Here is an 18,870-nt window from a genome sequence, read left to right as displayed (position 1 = left end):
AAATATTAGTATTAATAATTACTCAGATCTCGGGTATAATTGTGGGTAATTTGGTGTTGGGTTAGGCGGCTTCATTAATTTTCACACAATTACTTCTGTAAATCAGAGTTTCAGGACAGCGTCATAAGAACATATCATGTAGTAACTTCCAAGTAATGGATATGTATCATAAATAGGCCCTCTCTATATGTACTGTATATGACTGCTTGGTTCTGATCCCCACTATGGCATAATTTTTTTGCAGATCCCACATGTCTTATATGAAACCACAGGCATACGGAATTACCGGCACCCAAACAGTTGAAATGGTGTCACCAGCTTCCTGACAAAATCCTTGAAGTTCATTAAAACATAAAAAATGATGTAAAAAATGGTGTAAAAAAAAACATAGGTAAAATGTACAGCGAAAAGTGCTCTGTGCTGACACTTCTGTCCATGTCAGTAACTGTCCAGAGCAAAAACAAATCCCCATAGCAAACCACTCCTGCTCTGGACAGTTCCTATCAAGGGAAGACTTCAAAGGAACTCGGCTCCACGGCGCTGAACGACCAGAACAGGTGAACCTTACAAGGGAGTTTATTTGACCAGAATAGCATTCTGGTCAAATAAACTCCCTTTTATGGTTCACCTGTTGTGGTCGTTCAGCGCCGTGGAGCCGGGTTCCTTTGAAGTCTTCCCTTGATATTGCCGTATATCTACCGGAGGGCAGCAGTCGACCTAGGATTATTCTATGCTTATACCATTGTTGTGTATGAAGTTGCACAACCACCCAGGGTGAGCATTTTATTTATATTCTTATCTCACCACGGGATCGTAACGTTACTACTCTATGGAGGGCCTGTCTCTTCTATTTCTGGACAGTTCCTGACATGGACAGAGGTGTCAACAGAGAGCACTGTGGTCAGACTGGAAAGAACTACACACTTTCCTTTATATACAGCAGCTGATAAGTACTGGAAGGATTAAGATTTTTAAATAGAAGAAATTTACAAATTTTGTCTCCAGTTAATACATATTTTTTCCAGTACCCCTTTAACTAAGGTCAGATGCATGGAATAACTGTATCCAGTACACACACATATATATATATATATATATATATATATATATATATATATATATAAATCCAAAAAGAAAAAGAAACGGCACTCCAAGGAAGCATAAAAAAAAATAATACCATAGTTTATTCACCCATCGTGTTACAGTGCTATGTTTCGGTCTTCATGGGACATTGAGTCCTGTCCTCAGCAGCAGTGCACCCACCAGGACCTGGAGTCCTGAACACAGTGCCAGTTCCTTCCCAGACATTATATATATATTTAATTTTTTTTTTCTATAATTGCAACTGATTTAGCATCACGTTCAGAGATTTTCAGATAGTGACACTTAACTTCTACAGAAAGGACTGGATTAAATAGAAACTTAGTCACCATTTCTGTGCTTCACTGTCACATTTCTCAAAATCATGACTTCTCTATTCAAATCAGGATGTTCCGGTCATAGCTGCTACAGAGGAAATGTTTGAAACAGAAATAGGATATGTCTACATATTAAGAAGAAAGGTGACTGTAATACCAAGCTCCCCAAATATCATAAAGATGGGAAATGAAATAGATGTCATAGCAGAGCTGAAGATAACCTTTACCTTATCCAGGGCAAATAAATATTGTGCCCTGCAAATCTACAAGGTAGTAGAAAGTGGAAAAGTGTTCCCCTTGAATAAAGGCACTGGTCCCGCTGATTGAAATATGTATAGGTTATTGCAACGCATTTCAATCTCAAACTGGGATCTTCATCAGGCATTGATGGCTGATGAAGATCCCAGTTCAGAAACGAAATGCGTTTGTCAGGATTCGGCAGGCTGGAGGTGGATCCTCTGTGTCAGAGAGGGTTTGGCGTGGACCGTACCGGTGGACCGGTTCTAAGTTGCTACTGGTATTCACCAGAGCCCGCCGCAAAGCGGGATGGTCTTGCAGCGGCGGTAGCAACCAGGTTGTATCCACCGGCAACGGCTCAACCTCTCTGACTGCTGAGATAGGCGCGGTACAAGGGATTAGGCAAAAGCAAGGTCGGACATAGCAGAAGGTCAGGGCAGGCAGCAAGGATCGTAGTCAGGGGCAACGGCAGGAGGTCTGGAACACTGGCTTGGGACATACAAAGAACGCTTTCACTGGCACAATGGCAACAAGATCCGGCAAGGAAGGGAAGGGGAAGTGAGGCTATATAGGGAAGTGCACAGGTGAATACACTAATTAGAACCAGGCGCCAATCAGCGGCGCACTGGCCCTTTAAATCGCAGAGCGCCCTAGGGAGCGGGGCCGAGCGCGCCTGGACAGTACAGACGGGGAACGAGTCTGGTAAGCGGGCTGGGATGCGAACCGCGAGCGGGCGCGTCCCGCATCGCGGATCGCATCCCTGCTAGGGACATTATCGCAGCGCTCCCGGTCAGTGGGTCTGACCGGGGCGCTGCGAACAGGAAAACGCTGCGAGCGCTCCGGGGAGGAGCGGGGACCCGGATCGCTCGACGTAACAGTACCCCCCCATTGGGTCTCCTTCTCTTTTTGGAACCCGAAAATTTGTGAATGAGGTCCTTGTCGAGGATGTTATCCTCGGGTTCCCATGACCTCTCCTCAGGACCGCAATTCTCCCAATCTACGAGAATTTTGTTTTTTTTTTACCTCTGACCGTCTTAGACGCGAGAATTTCTTTAACCGAGAAGACATCTGAGGACCCGGAGACAGGAATAGGAGCGACAACCTTGGGAGAGAAGCGGTTAAGGATAAGTGGTTTAAGGAAAGAAACATGAAAAGCGTTAGGAATACGGAGAGAAGGGGGAAGTAGGAGTTTGTAGGAGACAGGATTGATTTGGCACTTGATTTTAAAGGGTCCAAGATAACGTGGTCCCAGTTTATAACTGGGGACACGGAAGCGGATATACTTGGCAGAGAGCCACACTTTGTCTCCAGGAGCAAACACAGGAGGAGTTCTTCTCTTTTTGTCGGCATGCTTCTTCATCCGGGATGAGGCCTGTAGGAGGGATTTTTGAGTCTCCTTCCAGAAGGTGGAGAAGTCCCGGGTAACTTCGTCAACAGCGGGCAAACCAGAAGGCGTGGGAGTGGCGAGGGGGGGAAGAGGGTGACGGCCGTACACCACAAAGAACGGGGATTTAGCGGAGGATTCAGAGTCTTTGAAATTGTATGAGAATTCAGCCCAGGGTAGAAGATAGGCCCAATCATCCTGGCGGGAGGAAACAAAATGTTGCAAATAGTCACCAAGAACCTGGTTAACTCTCTCTACTTGCCCATTGGATTGGGGATGATAGGAAGACGAGAAATGTAATTAGATTTTTAGTTGATTACAGAGAGCTCTCCAGAATTTCGACACAAATTGAACGCCACTATCAGAGACGATATGTGTGGGAAGCCCATGAAGGCGAAATATGTGCACAAAAAATTGTTTCGCCAACTGTGGCGCAGAAGGAAGGCCTGGAAGTGGAATAAAATGCGCCATCTTGGAGAAATGATCAACGACCACCCAAATGACTGTGTTGCCATGGGATAAAGGCAGGTCCGTTATAAAGTCCATGGCAATCTGAGACCATAGTAGCTCAGGGACAGGCAGAGGATGAAGGAGGCCGGCAGGCTTCTGGCGAGGAGTCTTGTCCCGGGCACAGACTGTACAAGCCCGAACAAAATCAGCAACATCTGCTTCCAGGGTAGGCCACCAATAGAATCGAGAGATGAGCTGGATGGACTTTTTGACGCCAGCATGGCCGGCGAGGTGCGAGGAGTGTCCCCACCTGAGGATCTTGATGCGCTGGCGTGGAGGGACGAAAGTCTTTCCAGGAGGTGTTTGTCTGATGGAAGCTGGGGAAGAGGAGATCAGACACTCAGGAGGAACAATGTGTTGCAGGGGGGCTTCCATTTCGGAGGCATCAGAGGAACAAGAGAGGGCGTCAGCCCTGATGTTTTTGTCAGCAGGGCGAAAATGAATCTCAAAGTTAAAACGGGCAAAAAACAACGACCACCTATCCTGGCGTGGGTTCAGCCATTGGGCAGACTGAAGATAAGAGAGATTCTTGTGATCTGTGTAGATGATAATTGGGTATTTGGAACCCTCCAGCAGGTGCCTCCATTCCGCGAGGGCTAGTTTTATGGCCAGCAGTTCTTGATCACCAATGGAGTAATTTTTCTCCGCCGGAGAGAAGGTCTTAGAAAAGAAACCACAAGTAATGTTATGTCCAGAAGAGTTTTTTTGTAGGAGTACAGCTCCGGCTCCCACCGAGGAGGCGTCTACCTCCAGTAAGAAGGGTTTAGATGGATCAGGTCTGGAGAGTACAGGAGCAGAAGAAAAGGCAGTTTTGAGACGGTTGAATGCCTCGTCTGCTTGGGGAGGCCAGGACTTAGGGTAGGCGTTTTTCTTGGTTAGGGCCACAATTGGAGCCACAATGGTGGGAAAATGTGGAATAAATTGTCAGTAGTAATTGGCAAACCCCAAGAAGCGTTGGATAGCTCGGAGTCCGGAGGGGCGTGGCCAATCTAACATGGCTGACAGTTTGTCTGGGTCCATTTGAAGTCCCTGGCCAGAGACTAAATATCCTAGGAAGGGAAGAGATTAGCATTCAAAGAGACATTTCTCCATCTTGGCATATAATTGATTGTCACGGAGTGTCTGGAGCACCAGACGGACATGACGGTGGTGTTCTTCGAGGTTAGAAGAGAAAATCAAAATGTCGTCCAAGTAAACCACGACACAGGTATATAACAGATCTCGAAAAATTTCATTCACAAAGTCCTGGAAAACAGCAGGGGCGTTGCAGAGCCCAAAGGGCATAACCAGATATTCAAAGTGTCCGTCTCTGGTATTAAATGCGGTCTTCCACTCATCCCCTTCCCTGATGCGGATGAGATTATATGCACCTCTTAAATCCAATTTGGTGAAGATGTTAGTGCCACGTAGGCGGTCAAAGAGTTCCGAGATAAGAGGCAGGGGATAGCGTTTTTTTATAGTGATCTTATTAAGACTGCGGTAATCGATGCATGGCCGTAAGGAACCGTCTTTTTTGGAGACAAAGAAGAACCCCGCTCCGGCAGGGGAGGAAGACTTGCGGATGAATCCCCTCTTTAAATTTTCTTGGATGTAATCCGACATGGCTTGTGTCTCAGGAGCTGACAGAGGGTAGATCCTGCCCCGGGGTGGAGTAGTACCAGGAAGGAGATCAATAGGGCAGTCATAATGCCTGTGAGGAGGCAAAGTCTCTGCTTGTTTTTGCAAAAAACATCGGCATAGTCCAAATGGGCCTTGGGGAGACCTGGTATAGGAGGAGCCACAGGGGTTTGACTGGCGGGACTGGGAGCAGAGGTGAGGCATTTTTTGTGGCAAGAAGCACCCCAGTTCTTGATCTCCCCGGTGGTCCAGTCAAGGGTAGGAGAATGGCGTTGGAGCCAAGAATTTCCGAATTGTAGTTAGAGAGGACCAGAAATTCAATTTTTTCGTGATGAGGTCCAATGCACATTAACAGGGGTTCTGTGCGGTAACGCACAGTACAGTCCAATCTTTCTCCATTAACTGAAGCGATGTAGAGAGGTCTGGCGAGACTGGTCATTGGGATGTTGAACCTGTTAACGAAAGAGGCCAAAATAAAATTTCCTGCAGATCCAGAATCCAAGAAGGCCACAGCTGAGAAGGAGGAGTTAGAAGAAGAAATCCGCACAGGCACAGTAAGACGTGGAGAAGCAGAGTTCACACCTAGAGCTGTCTCACCTTTGTGCAGAATCGGAGTGCGTCTTTCCTGATGTGGAGGACGGATAGGACAATCCTTCAGGAAGTGTTCGGTACTGGCACAGGCATAGGTTCTCATTGCGGCGGCGTGTCCTCTCCTGTGGTGTCAGGCGAGACCGGTCTACTTGCATAGCCTCCACGGCAGAAGACACAGGAACAGATTGCAGCGGACCAGAGAAGAGAGGAGCCGGGGAGAGAAACCGCCTAGTGCGAACAAAGTCCATATCCTGATGGAGCTCCTGGCGTCTTTGCGGGTGGCCAAATGGATGCGGGTGGCCAAATGGATAAGTTCATGCAGGTTGGCAGGAATTTCTCGTGCGGCCAGCACATCTTTGATGTTACTGGATAGGCCTTTTTTGAAGGTCGCGCAGAGGGCCTCGTTATTCCAAGATAATTCAGAGGCGAGGGTACGAAATTGGATGGCATACTTGCCTACAGAAGAATTACCCTGGACCATGTTCAGCAGGGCAGTCTCAGCAGAAGAAGCTCGGGCTGGTTCCTCAAAGACACTACGAACCTCAGCGAAGAAGGACTGTACAGTGGCAGTGACAGGATCATTGCGGTCCCAGAGCGGTGTGGCCCATGACAAGGCCTTCCCAGACAGGAGACTAACCACGAAAGCCACCTTCGACCGTTCAGTTGGAAATTGGTCCGACATCATCTCCAAATGCAGGGAACATTGCGAGAGAAAACCACGGCAAAGTTTAGAGTCCCCATCGAATTTGTCCGGCAAAGATAAGCGGAGGCTGGAAGCGGCCACTCGCTGCGGAGGAGGTGCAGGAGCTGGCGGAGGAGATGGTTGCTGTAGCTGTGGTAGAAGCTGTTGTAGCATAACAGTCAGTTGAGACAGCTGATGGCCTTGTTGCGCTATCTGTTGCGACTGCCGGGCGACCACCGTGGTAAGGTCAGCGACAACTGGCAGCGGGACCGCAGCGGGATCCATCGCCGGATCTACTGTCAGGATTCGGCAGGCTGGAGGTGGATCCTCTGTGTCAGAGAGGGATTGGCATGGACCAGTTCTAAGTTGCTACTGGTATTCACCAGAGCCCACCGCAAAGCGGGATGGTCTTGCAGCGGCTGTAGCAACCAGGTCGTATCCACCGGCAACGGCTCAACCTCTCTGACTGCTGAGATAGGCACGGTACAAGGGATTAGGCAAGAGCAAGGTCGGACGTAGCAGAAGGTCAGGGCAGGCAGCAAGGATCGTAGTCAGGGGCAACGGCAGGAGGTCTGGAACACTGGCTTGGGACATACAAAGAACGCTTTCACTGGCACAATGGCAACAAGATCCGGCAAGGAAGGGAAGGGGAAGTGAGGTTGTATAGGGAAGTGCACAGGTGAATACACTAATTAGAACCAGGCGCCAATCAGCGGCGCACTGGCCCTTTAAATCGCAGAGAGCCCTTGGGAGCGGGGCCGCACGCGCCGGGACAGTACAGACGGGGAACGAGTCTGGTAAGCGGGCTGGGATGCGAACCACGAGTGGCCGCGTCCCGCATCGCGGATCGCATCCCTGCTAGGGACATTATCGCAGCGCTCCCGGTCAGCGGGTCTGACTGGGGAGCTGTGAACAGGAAAACGCTGCGAGCGCTCCGGGGAGGAGCGGGGACCCGGAGCGCTCGGTGTAACAGCGTTGCAATAAACTAAACATATTTCAATCAACGAGACCAATGCCTTTATTCAAATGGAACATTTTTCCACTTTCTACTGCCATGTATCCACTGACGTCATATCCGGGAGTTCCCCTTGGCGGCTAACCTGCAAATTTACTTCCACAAGCCACTGTAGGTGTTGTAAGGACCCTATATAACTCATTTTTTGCCTTCCATCAAACCAGTCTTCACTAGGAGCGCACTCGGTGTATCTTTTTCTCCCTATCTCCTAGCTGCAAAACTACAACTCTCAGCATGCCCGGACAGCCTTTGGCTGCTGGGAGTTGTAGTTTTGCAACAGCTGGAGGCACACTGCTTGGGAAACACTGCACTTGGGTGTCCCTGATTGCTGGCACTCAACCTCATTGCCATAGCAGAACCATCCTTAGGGCACATTACTCTTCACAACTGATTGGCTCCCAGTCCCAAACCATTTTGCACTTCTTTCTGGGCACTGGTATGATTATTTGTACACTGTATGATTGTGGTACTATATGATGCAGCCTGGATGTCGCCTTCCATCGCTGTCGCCGCGTCCCCGGCCTCTGCTTCCCCGGCATCCTCGCTCTCCGTCACCGCCATCACGTCGCTACGCACGCCCCTTCAATTGGATGACGGGACGGCGTGCACAGCGACGTGATGACGACGATGGAGAGCGCCGACAATGCAGGGAATCCCGAAGAGGACGCGCCGGAGCCCCGAGGACAGGTAAGTGAATGTCAGCGGACCACACGGGGGCACCGTAAACGGCTATCCAGTGGCAGCTGAAGCAGTCTGCGCTGCCGGATAGGCGTTTATGCGATGGCCCCGACATACAAAAGCATCGTATGTTGATGCTGCCTTCAACATGCGATGGCCTCTGAGAGACTATCGTATGTTGAAATTATCATATGTCGGGGCCATCGTAGGTTGGGGGGTCACTCTACTGTTGCTGTGTGGCGCAGCTGTAGTCACAAAATAGTTGTATTCCACTACAACATTGTTCAGGTTGCCGATACTGGTCAGTATGTAACCAACGCCAATCTCGATTACTGAGCCCTACACAGGACTCATTCGATCGCTTTTAAAGCGTACCTGTCATATCACAAAAAATAAACAATGCTTATTTATGTTACTCAATAGGTCATGCAAATTCTTTACATGTCTTTTTTATGTGTCTAGCATTTGTATTTGGCTCATAAATCCCTCCGTTCTGCTGCTCACTCATTCTGACATCCACTGCTCAGGAAGGGGTGTGTCCGAGGCAAGCACTGTGCCCGCCTTCACTGATGATGCATTCACTTCCTCCCTGAGTCTGCTGTGCTATGCTGGGTCTTTTTATCCTCTCTGTAACCCCCTACTTACTGTTTTCATGCTGCAGTCTGATAGGACAGGAGTGAGCACAGAGGAGTGCTAGTCCCACCCTCACTTCCTGGACTTTGTCCCTGCCTGTGCTTCAGCTGGGACAAAGATGATGCTGCAGTTGGACAGGATTATGTTTTGGATGGCATGGGGACCCCTAGTGGCCTTTTTTTTTAGATGATTTCTATAAAAAAAGGAGATACAAATTTTTTTATGAAGTATATTAGAAATGTTAATGTTTTGCCAAGATATACAACATATATAAAGTTTGATTCTGAGAGTGGCCATTTGAATCCATTGTTGGCTGCACAAAACCTCTTTAGGGCAAGGTCACACGGGACATATATTCAATGTATTTCACGCTGTGGATGCGCCGATGGCAGTCACAGAGCGACTGCAGAGGGAACTCCCACCTCCGGCCGGGTAGCTGTGTGTGTCCGCTTGTAGTAGGGGATTTCTACAGCAGAAAATCCGCCACTATGACCGGATACACAGAGCCACCCGGCCGCAGCTGGGAGCTCCCTCTGCAGTCCCTCTGTAACTGCCGTTGACGCATCCGCAGTGTGAAATACACTGCAGATACGCCCCGTGTGACCCTGCCCTTACTTGATAATTGTATAGGCTGCATCAAATATCCACTCAACTGATGAATTAGCATCTGCTCATCTGCTATTACACAGACCGATTTTTAGGAACGCCTTTTTTCCCCAATAATCGCCCCGTGTAAAGGGGTACTCCGCCCCTAGACATCTTATCCCCAGATTGTGGTGGTCCCGCTGCTTGGGACCCCAGGGATCTCCGCTGCGGCACCCCGCTACCATTACTGCACAGAGCACACTCGCTCTGAGCGTAATGACCAGCGATAAAGGGGCCGGATCATCGTGACATCACGGCCGCCCCCTTAATGCAAGTCTATGGGAGGGGACGTGATGGCCGCCACGCCCCCTCCCATAGACTTGTATTGAGGGGGCGGAGCTGTGACATAACAATGCTCTGGCCCCTGTCATTACGAACAGAGCGAGTGTGCTCTGCACAGTAATGATAACAGGGTGCTGCAGTGGAGATCCCGGGGGTCCCCAGCAGCGGGACCACGGCGATCTGACACCTTATCCCCTATCTTTTGGATAGGGGATAAGATGCTAGGGGAGGAATACCCCTTTAACATGGAGCCCTTGCCTCATGGCTGCCCAATCATAGAAATTGGTCACTGCAAGCATCATCTGCTAGCACCAGTATGACTCCCATTATACTCCCATTATACTTCAGTTGATAATAATGAGGACACCATTTATTTCTCCGCTCTATGGCCCAGATTTATCAAACTGTGTGAGAGAAAAAATTTACTTGATTTCCCCACGGCAACCAATCACAGCTCAGCTTTCACTTTACCACAGCTCGTTAGCTGAGCTGTGATTGGTTGCCGTTTCTCCCACACAGTTTGATAATTCTGGGCCTATAACTTTAATAATGGACCCGGCTAATAAACTGTGATAACGTTCTTTTTCCACAGATTATAAAGCATCAGGTATTTCTTTTTTTTTTTTTCCATCGTACGGAAGCAAGCATGATTGGCGACAATTCTAAAAGGCTCTTATCTCTTTTCCTGGATCAGGTTGTATGTGATGCGGGCGAGTTCTCCTCGGGAGTGACTATTAATTCCGGCACGGTGCACATGTCAACTCCGCTATTGACACTGGTCACTGTTCGCCGTAATGCCAAAGGAAGCTGTCAGGCAGATTAAGTGTGAAGAACTGTAAATAAATATCCATTTCAAAGCAAATATTTATGGCGGGGACACGTGTCCAACGTTCTCATCAAAGTGCAAGCGGGAAGGAAGCAGCTTTCTTCATTTCTACAGGAAAACGTGAGGCGGAGGTGTCCAAATGAATCCTATGCAAAGCAAAACAAGACCATAAAAATTGAAGAGTTGGGAGAAGATGCCATAGAGCTGTGTTTCTCAAACAGGGTGCCTCCAGCTGTTGCAAAACTACAACTCCCAGCATGCCCGGACAGCCAAAGGCTGTCCGGGCATGCTGGGAATTGTAGTTTTGCAACAGCTGGATGTACCCTGGTTGGGAAACACCTCAATAGAGGGTAGAATAATACGGCATTACGGTGTCCATTTTAGGACATCGCCAGTCGTCAGCCATACCTCCGTACTCCGTCAGGCAAAACAGCTTCCCGCCTCCTCGCTCGGACCAATCTCCGTCAGGCGTCAGCTGCAACTCCCTCCTCCCTCCTTTGTCATCCTAAAGTCTCTCATCCAAAACTCTATCATCTCTCAGACGAAAAACCTTCCTGCCGTGTGGCAGAGCCGAGTCAGTGTCGGCTCTCTGCTATACAGGTTCTGCTGTACAGGCTATTCAGTGTCGGCTCTGCTATACAGTGCTGTGCAGAGTCGGCTCTGCTATGCGACAGGAAGTTGCGTCTGAGGGAGAATCGTCTGAGGCATGACAGCTGTAAGGAACCGTCCTCGGGGATTCACTCTGGGATTGTCCTGGACTACGCCACAGGATGCGTTTCTTCTCAATAAACCAGCAAACAAACGGTTATAATGCAAATCTGGCACCTTGCCAGTTTTATTAGACAAAAAAAAAACAGGAACAAAACAAAATCCTAGACCGTCTGGTCACTGACTAAACAGATCAGCTTGTCCTGACTAACAACCGCTGAGCTTCCCTCAGCCGGTTAAACATATGTCCCCTGCAACCTTCTACTCACAATTCATGTCACTCTCTTTGAGCCACTCATAGCTCGGGCTGTGTACTCCTCAGCAGGCTCTGTCTCTCCCCTACAGCCCACTTGCTGTCTCCTAGGAAGATCCCAGATTAGACTGACTCTCCATCTTATATACACACCTCCCTTCCCTCCTGCCTCATTAATTAAGAAGCAGGTGAGAGATACTTCAGGGTGAGCCAAGGAAATACACCCTTTCCTTGCCACCTCATCACACAGCGTTTTGGATGAGGGACTTTCGGATGAGGGAGTTGTGGCTGAAGGATGAGAGTGATCGGTCCTAGGGAGGAGGCGGGGCGCCGTTTCGCCTGAAGGAGGACGGGGTTGCGGCTGACGACTGATGGCGATTGGTCCGAGGGAGGAGGCGGGACGCCGTTTTGCCTGATGGAGGACGGAGTTGCGGCTGACGACTGACGGCGATTGGTCCGAGGGAGGAGGCGGGACACTGTTTTGTCTGAAGGAGGACAGAGTTGCGGCTGACGACTGATGGCGATTGGTCCGAGGGAGGAGGCGGGATGCTGTTTTGCCTGATGGAGGACGGAGTTGTGGCTGACGACTGACGGCGATTGGTCCGAGGGAGGAGGCCGGACGCTGTTTTGCCTGAAGGAGGACGGAGTTGCAGCCGACGACTGATGGCGATTGGTCCGAGGGAGGAGGCGGGACGCTGTTTTGCCTGATGGAGGACGAAGTTGCGACTGATGACTGAAGGCGATTGGTCCGAGGGAGGAGGCGGGATGCTGTTTTGCCTGAAGGAGGACAGAGTTGCAGCCGACGACTGATGGTGATTGGTCCGAGGGAGGAGGTGGGACGCCGTTTCACCTGAGGGAGGACGGAGTTACGTCTGACATTGTACAGCATAGTTTCTTAGTAGATGCTTTAGTAAAGACACATTATTAGAAGCAAAAGTCCTATGGAGGAAGATCTGTTACACAGGGCCATATGGAGGTACTTTGGGGGAGATTTATCATAACCTGTCCAGAGGAAAAGTTGCTGAGTTGCCCATAGCAACCAATCAGATCGCTTCTTTCATTTTTGAAAAGCTCTGTGAAAAATGAAAGAAGCAATCTGATTGGTTGCTATGGGCAACTCAGCAACTTTTCCGATGTACAGGTTTTGATAATTCTTCCCATTTGTGGTGGCACATGGAGTCCTTACGGCTCTATATCAGTGTTTCCCAAACAGTGCTCCTCCAGCTGTTGCAAAACTACAACTACCAGCAGCCTTCCGCTTCACACACAAACCCATGAGTGAAGTGGTTATTCATAATGCAGTGCGCCAGGCGAGACCGGATCAAGGAAACATAGCAGAGCGTCGAGAAGCAGTGCGGGTGTTTAGCGTCACCCTGCTATTACCCCTGCAAATTTTTTATTTTTTATTTTAGGACTGGAGGGTCCCTTTAACCCATTTTTATTTAATATTTTTTTTATCATTAGGCTTTGATATTAGAACATGTTGATATATAATAAAGATTGTATGTAGTGCTGTAAGGGGTGCGGACGGAGAGCATAGGACATCGTTGTGTGAACCTTTACTAGTGTTGAAATTCGAAATGCAAATTTTTACCGAGAATATCGGTACTTTGCGATTTCGTGAATATTTAGAATATAGTGAAATATATTCGTAATGATGAATATTAATTGTTTTTCTTTGTGCTAATTTTTATGCGAATATCAGCACTTCCAGACTGGACACTGATCCCTCCCTACTTTTAGGTAAGATATAATTGCGCATGCGCACTATGCAAATTTCATTGCACATTTTAGCATTAAAAAACGAACATAGCGAACATGCGAATTTCGCGAACATAGGACGAATATTCGTCCATATAGTCGCGAAATATCACAAATTCGAATATGGCCCCTGCCGCTCATCACTAGCCTTTACCAGGAACTGATTTATCCCTATTCAGGCAACATCAACTTAGGGTAAAGGGGTACATTTTGTTCAGAATGCTCGGAGCTGCCCCCTTGTGCAGTCACGTCACGTCCCCTCCATTCATGTCTATGGGAAGGGGCGTGTCAGCAGACACGCCCTTTCCCATAGACATGAATGGAGGGGGCATGGGGTGACATTGCGAGGGGTGTGGCGGTGATTTCACGACCACTGACACAGGAACCCAGTGTTTGTTTACAACGCCAGGTGCCATTTTTCGAATAGCCGTTTAACCCGTTATCGCTCGTTATTAATAACGGCCGTAATTTTGTGACAGGCAAATGCACTATTTCTCCCGTTACTATCGCCCGTCACAAAATAACAGCCGTTACTAATAACGGGCGATAATGGTTAAAACGGCTATTAGAAAAATCCCATAGACTATAATGGGATTTTCTAAAGGCCGTTAGGGATTTTCTAAGGTCCGTTTAACGGCCGATTTTCAAGATTTTTTTGACGGACGTTCATTACGGATGAATTTTTATAGTGTGAAAGGGGCCTTACAAATACCTTCTTTCGGCTGCTTACTTGCTTTGTCATTCTGTGCTTTAGAGGGGCCATGTCCTTAATCACCATGCATTCATTTCCTCCCTGAGTCTGCTGTGCTTTACTGGGTCTCTTCATCCAATCACTGCAGGCTGCTCTGTAACCCCCTCCTCTCTGTTTTCATGCTGGATAGGACAGGAGTGAGCACAGAGGAGTGCTAGTCCCTCTCTCACTTACTGGATTTTGTCCATGCTTGTCCTTCAGCTTGGACATAGATGATGCTGCAGTCGGACAGGATTATGTTCTGGATGATATGGAGACCAGTGGTCTTTTTTTTTTTTTTTTTTTTTTTCATAATCCGTGATTTCTATAAAAAGGAAATAACATTTTCTTATGAAGTATATAACAAAGGTTAATGTTTTGCCAAGATGTTCAACATGTAAAAAGTTTTTGAATCTGACAGTGCACATTTAAATGAAATGAAATTATTCACATCTCTTTCAAATAAATAACGGTTTTATTTTTGAGCATAAACAAGTTTATCTGTATGTTTTTCTGTTTTTATGTCTGTGGATGAATACATGTTCCATATGCAGTTGACAAGAATAAAACTCCTGCCACCCAGATGGCCAGTGCCTTCATTTTATAGCATCATTTTTTTTTACATAGCCAACCCTAATATTTCACTTTCTGATGGTTAACAGATGGGCCTTTTCACCACCTTTACTGACGGACAGTCACATGAAAAAGAGCAATATGGAACATTTAATTAATTGCCACTAATAGTAAAATTGAACAAATGCCAGATATAACATTATTTCCATTGGTGTTAGTCTGAGATGATACCCGAGAATGGAGGCCTGATACTGAAGATTATTTTCCTTGGATTTTTTTTTCTTCTTAAGAACAGAGATTGAACTCTGGAAAAGTCATACAAGTTTGTAATGGTGTCTGTACTGAAGACGCTCAGGCGGAAAGAAAAAAAAATATGTCCATGTTCTGCTTCACTTGTTCTGTACATGTATAATCTGATACATTATGTTCCTAAATTGTTGTCTGGAGGATGAAACGCTTCACAAAATAAATTCCCAGTCTATTTCTATTTTTATTTTCTCTCCTGTCTGAAATTTATAATATTTTATAATTTTTTTATTTTTATTTATTTGAAATTCTTAATTGAAATGTTTTGAAATGTTAAGGTGATAGGAGAGACGATCAAAAAAAAAATATAATAATAATGATTAACATTATATTTTCATAGTATTACTTGTTTTTTATTTTTTATTTTATTTTTTTTAAATATGTTTTTATTACATTAATATTTTTGTTCAATGGAAAGGGGGCTAGAGATTGGGTTAGGTAAGGCCGAGAGATACGTATTTGTAGTTAGTTATTTGGTTATTTAGTTATTGTTTCCCAGCATATTGACATAAGATATTGTTGAAAGCAAAAGATCCCAACACTTTGTTCTCAAATTTATCATAAACAGGATAAGGCTACTTTCTCACTGCCCGTAATGGGTCTCTTTTTTTTTTTTAAGGCCTTTAACAACTGTTATCCGGAGAGGTCACAACAAGCACCGCCGGGGCCCGATGGATCCCATTGATTATAATAGGGTTCGTTGTTTTAGAGGAGTGTAGTGGGAGAAAAAGACGGAGCATGCACTAATTTTTCTCCCGCTATACTCCTGTCATTTTACAATGGCCAGTGTACTTCCAGGTCACAACGGCAGTTTGAAGCTAGCCCAACTGTGGTAATAGTAGTGACGGGACACGTTGAAGGGTTTGCTATTGTGTGTATCTCTCTACTGGTGTCACCTTTCTCTTTACTCCATGTCTATTTTAAAGGAGATCTTTAGTGCAATACAACTTATCCCCTATCCGAAGCAGTATGCTGGAAAGGGATGTTCCGTCCCCGCATGATGCGGCGGCCCACACGCCCCCCTCCATGTACCCCATAGAGATACATGGAGCGGGCGTGTCTGCCGCGGCTTTCTGCTGGGGACAAAGCTTCACTTCCTGCAGACTGCCGCGGCCCCGTCCAGGAGATCCCGGGCGGTCCCAGCACTCGGACCCGCCACTATCTATAACTTATCCCCTATCCTTTGGACAGGGGATACATTATTTTGCGCTGGAATACACCTTTAAGAAGAAAGGCATTACTACAAAATAATCAGTACCGAACATAATCAGAAAATAATCAGTACCGAACAGGAAGTCTTAGCTCAGTTTTAGCCCTAGTGGCCAGAATGGAAACTTCAAGATTTCAGGATTATTGTAAAATATAATTAGGAAAATTGAAAAATTAGAAAAAACATCACCAAAAATTCTTAAAAAATATGGTTATCATAAAAACCTGATTTTTACAACTAGTCATTTTCTGATGACATGTTCCTTTTAACCATTCTCTTCCTCAACTTTTGCTGTCAAGGAGGCCCCCGTACACATTAGATGGTTAACTGATCCTGTAGTAAATGCTAGGAAATCATTGGGGGTTCAGGTGCTGAGACTCCCGTAAAATTGCTTGAATGAACAAGGAGTGCTGTTTCTCTTCACTGTCTCTTCACTACTGTATAGAAAGTCTATAAGCACTTCTTCAGCATGCAAGGAGATGATGGGAGAAATAGCACTCAGCTCAGTGGTCATCCCCGCTCATTCTAAAAATTGGTGGGAGTCTCAATACCTGGACCTTCACGGATCAAAACTTTTGACATGTCTGCATGACATGTGCAAAGTTTTTGGAAATTACAGTGTGTATGGATAGTTTTAGACAAAATCCTTACTATAGCTCCAGCCTTTAGATCAGTGTTTCTGAAGCACAGTCCTCAAGACCCCCCAACAGGACATGTTTTCTGGATTCCCTTAGTCTTTTACAGGTGATATAATTATGGTCAGTGAATCAGGCATCACCACAGTTAAATCACTTGTGAAAGATTAAGGAAATCCTGAAAATATGACCTGTTGGGGAACTTGAGGACCACGATTGAGAAACACTGCTTTAGACCATTTCTGACTAGACATGAGCGAACTGAACCCTTAGAAGTTCGGTCAGAACGTTGCTAAAAGTTTGGTTCAACTTGGGGCAGTTTGGCAGAACCTGCTATAATAACACCAGCCACATGTTAGAAAGGAAGGATCACATGACCTCATAAAATCCCATAATGCTTTTTTAACAGCTCTCCCAGCCAATCAAGAGGCAGTAGAGGGGGGATGTCCGTTTCACTATAAAAGCCTATGCACATAGCTTCAGCAGACATTTTAGAGACAGCAGGTGAAAGGTGAAGACCTCTGTGAGGGACAGTAAGCAGTGAACAACACAGATAGGATTAGGAGCTTTTTCACTTTCCAGGCACAAAACCTGTTGCTACTCCCAAAAAGGGATAATATTTGGACCTTTTTCCGATACCTCTATGTGCACATAAACACAAACCCAACACAACTCCAAAAAGGGAGTGCAGGGTGTTTTTTTTCTAAGCTGTTAGTAAGCACAGGGTACCATCCCTTTACAGATATGCCGTACATGTTGCTGTAACTTTCAATATAAAAACAAACTTTGCCGTAAAAACTGTTTAGAAGTCCTTAGATGCACTCCTAGGTGACCTAACAATTATACAGGCTTTTAGGTCTCTATGACAGAGCTATACACCCATAATTGGACAGGTTCGGACACTACTGGTTTGGACAGAATCGGTTTAGTGAGAACCATTATTTTTTGCCAGAGTTTGCCAAACCAACACAACCAAACTATTTAAAACTTTGCTCTTCTCTGATTCTGACATAAACTGAGAAAATAGCTTCCACATAAGTTACATAAAAGTAAATCTTTCCAAGAGACAGTATCATAAGCTAAAACTGATTACGCTCATAGGCGTGCGCACGGGGTGTGCCGGGTGTGCCCAGGCACACCCTAATCAAGCCCAGGGGGGCATCCGAGGCCACCACTGAGCAGCCCCCCCCCCCCCCCCCCCCGTCACATTCGGGACATCCCTGTGTCCCGAAAGATCATTTCGGGACACAACCATGTCCCGGTTACCTTTCTACAGCGGCCCCCGCGTTAACTTTAAAAACACAGGGGCCGCCGGGAAGTAGCGCACGCAGGGACGTCATTGACGTCCTGTGCGTGCGCCCATAGCAACGGAGGCGCTGAGATTCAAGGAAGACGATGCGCGCGCCGGCCGGAATGGTAAGTGACCAACACGAGCTGGCAGCACGTCGTCTTCAGTCTTCCAACTACAGGTCCTCCAGTCCCGGGACCTACTGCTATGGTCTATAGGCCATAGCAGTAGATCGTGACCCCGGACCGGAGGACCGGTGGTCGGAACACTGAAGTGGGGCAGTATACAGACATACAGCTTCTAGCCATACACTGTATATGGCTGAAGGCTGTATGTCTGTGGGGAATATACTGCACCTAATGTGGGGGAACTATACTTCACCTAATGTGGGGGAACTATACTGCACCTAATGTGGGGGAACTATACTGCGCCTAATGTGGGGGAACTATACTGCACCTAATGTGGGGGAACTATACTGCACCTAATGTGGGGGGAACTATACTGCACCTAATGTGGGGAACTATACTGCATCTAATGTGGGGAACTATACTGCACCTAATGTGGGGGAACTATACTGAACCTAATGTGAGGCAGCTATACTGCAAACCTAATGTGGAGAGCTATACTGCACCTAATGTGGGGGAAATATACTGCACCTAATGTGGAGAGATATACTGCACCTAATGTGGGGAGCTAAACTGCACCTAATGTGGGGGAAATATACTGCACCTAATGTGGGGGAACTATACTGCACCTAATGTGGGGAGCTATACTGCACCTAATGTGGGGGAACTGTACTGCACCTAATGTGGGGGAACTATACTGCACCTAATGTGGGGGGAACTATACTGCACCTAATGTGGGGAACTATACTGCATCTAATGTGGG

The 18,870-nt window shown here is 46.9% G+C and overlaps 1 protein-coding gene across 4 annotated transcripts in view; it reads left to right on the top strand.

Annotated features, from left to right (window-relative positions):
- LOC130283938 (prolyl endopeptidase FAP-like) overlaps window positions 1–18,870 on the top strand; it is a 156,645-nt gene that overhangs the window by 20,320 nt on the left and 117,455 nt on the right. Inside the window, exon 1 of one of the 4 annotated variants that reach the window (XM_056533720.1) lies at window positions 15,521–15,720. The exons of 2 other annotated variants lie outside the window; for them this stretch is intronic. The gene's annotated coding sequence lies outside the window, so the exon portion shown is untranslated. Of the gene's footprint in view, window positions 1–15,520; window positions 15,721–18,870 lie in introns of those variants that run through there. One more of the 4 variants, XM_056533721.1, reaches the window with a different exon arrangement.

Source organism: Hyla sarda, chromosome 8, assembly GCF_029499605.1.
Source record: "Hyla sarda isolate aHylSar1 chromosome 8, aHylSar1.hap1, whole genome shotgun sequence".
Classification (NCBI taxonomy): Eukaryota; Metazoa; Chordata; class Amphibia; order Anura; family Hylidae; genus Hyla; species Hyla sarda.
The sequence above is the reverse complement of the archived record's forward strand: the minus strand, read 5'-3'. Positions and strand labels throughout refer to the sequence as shown.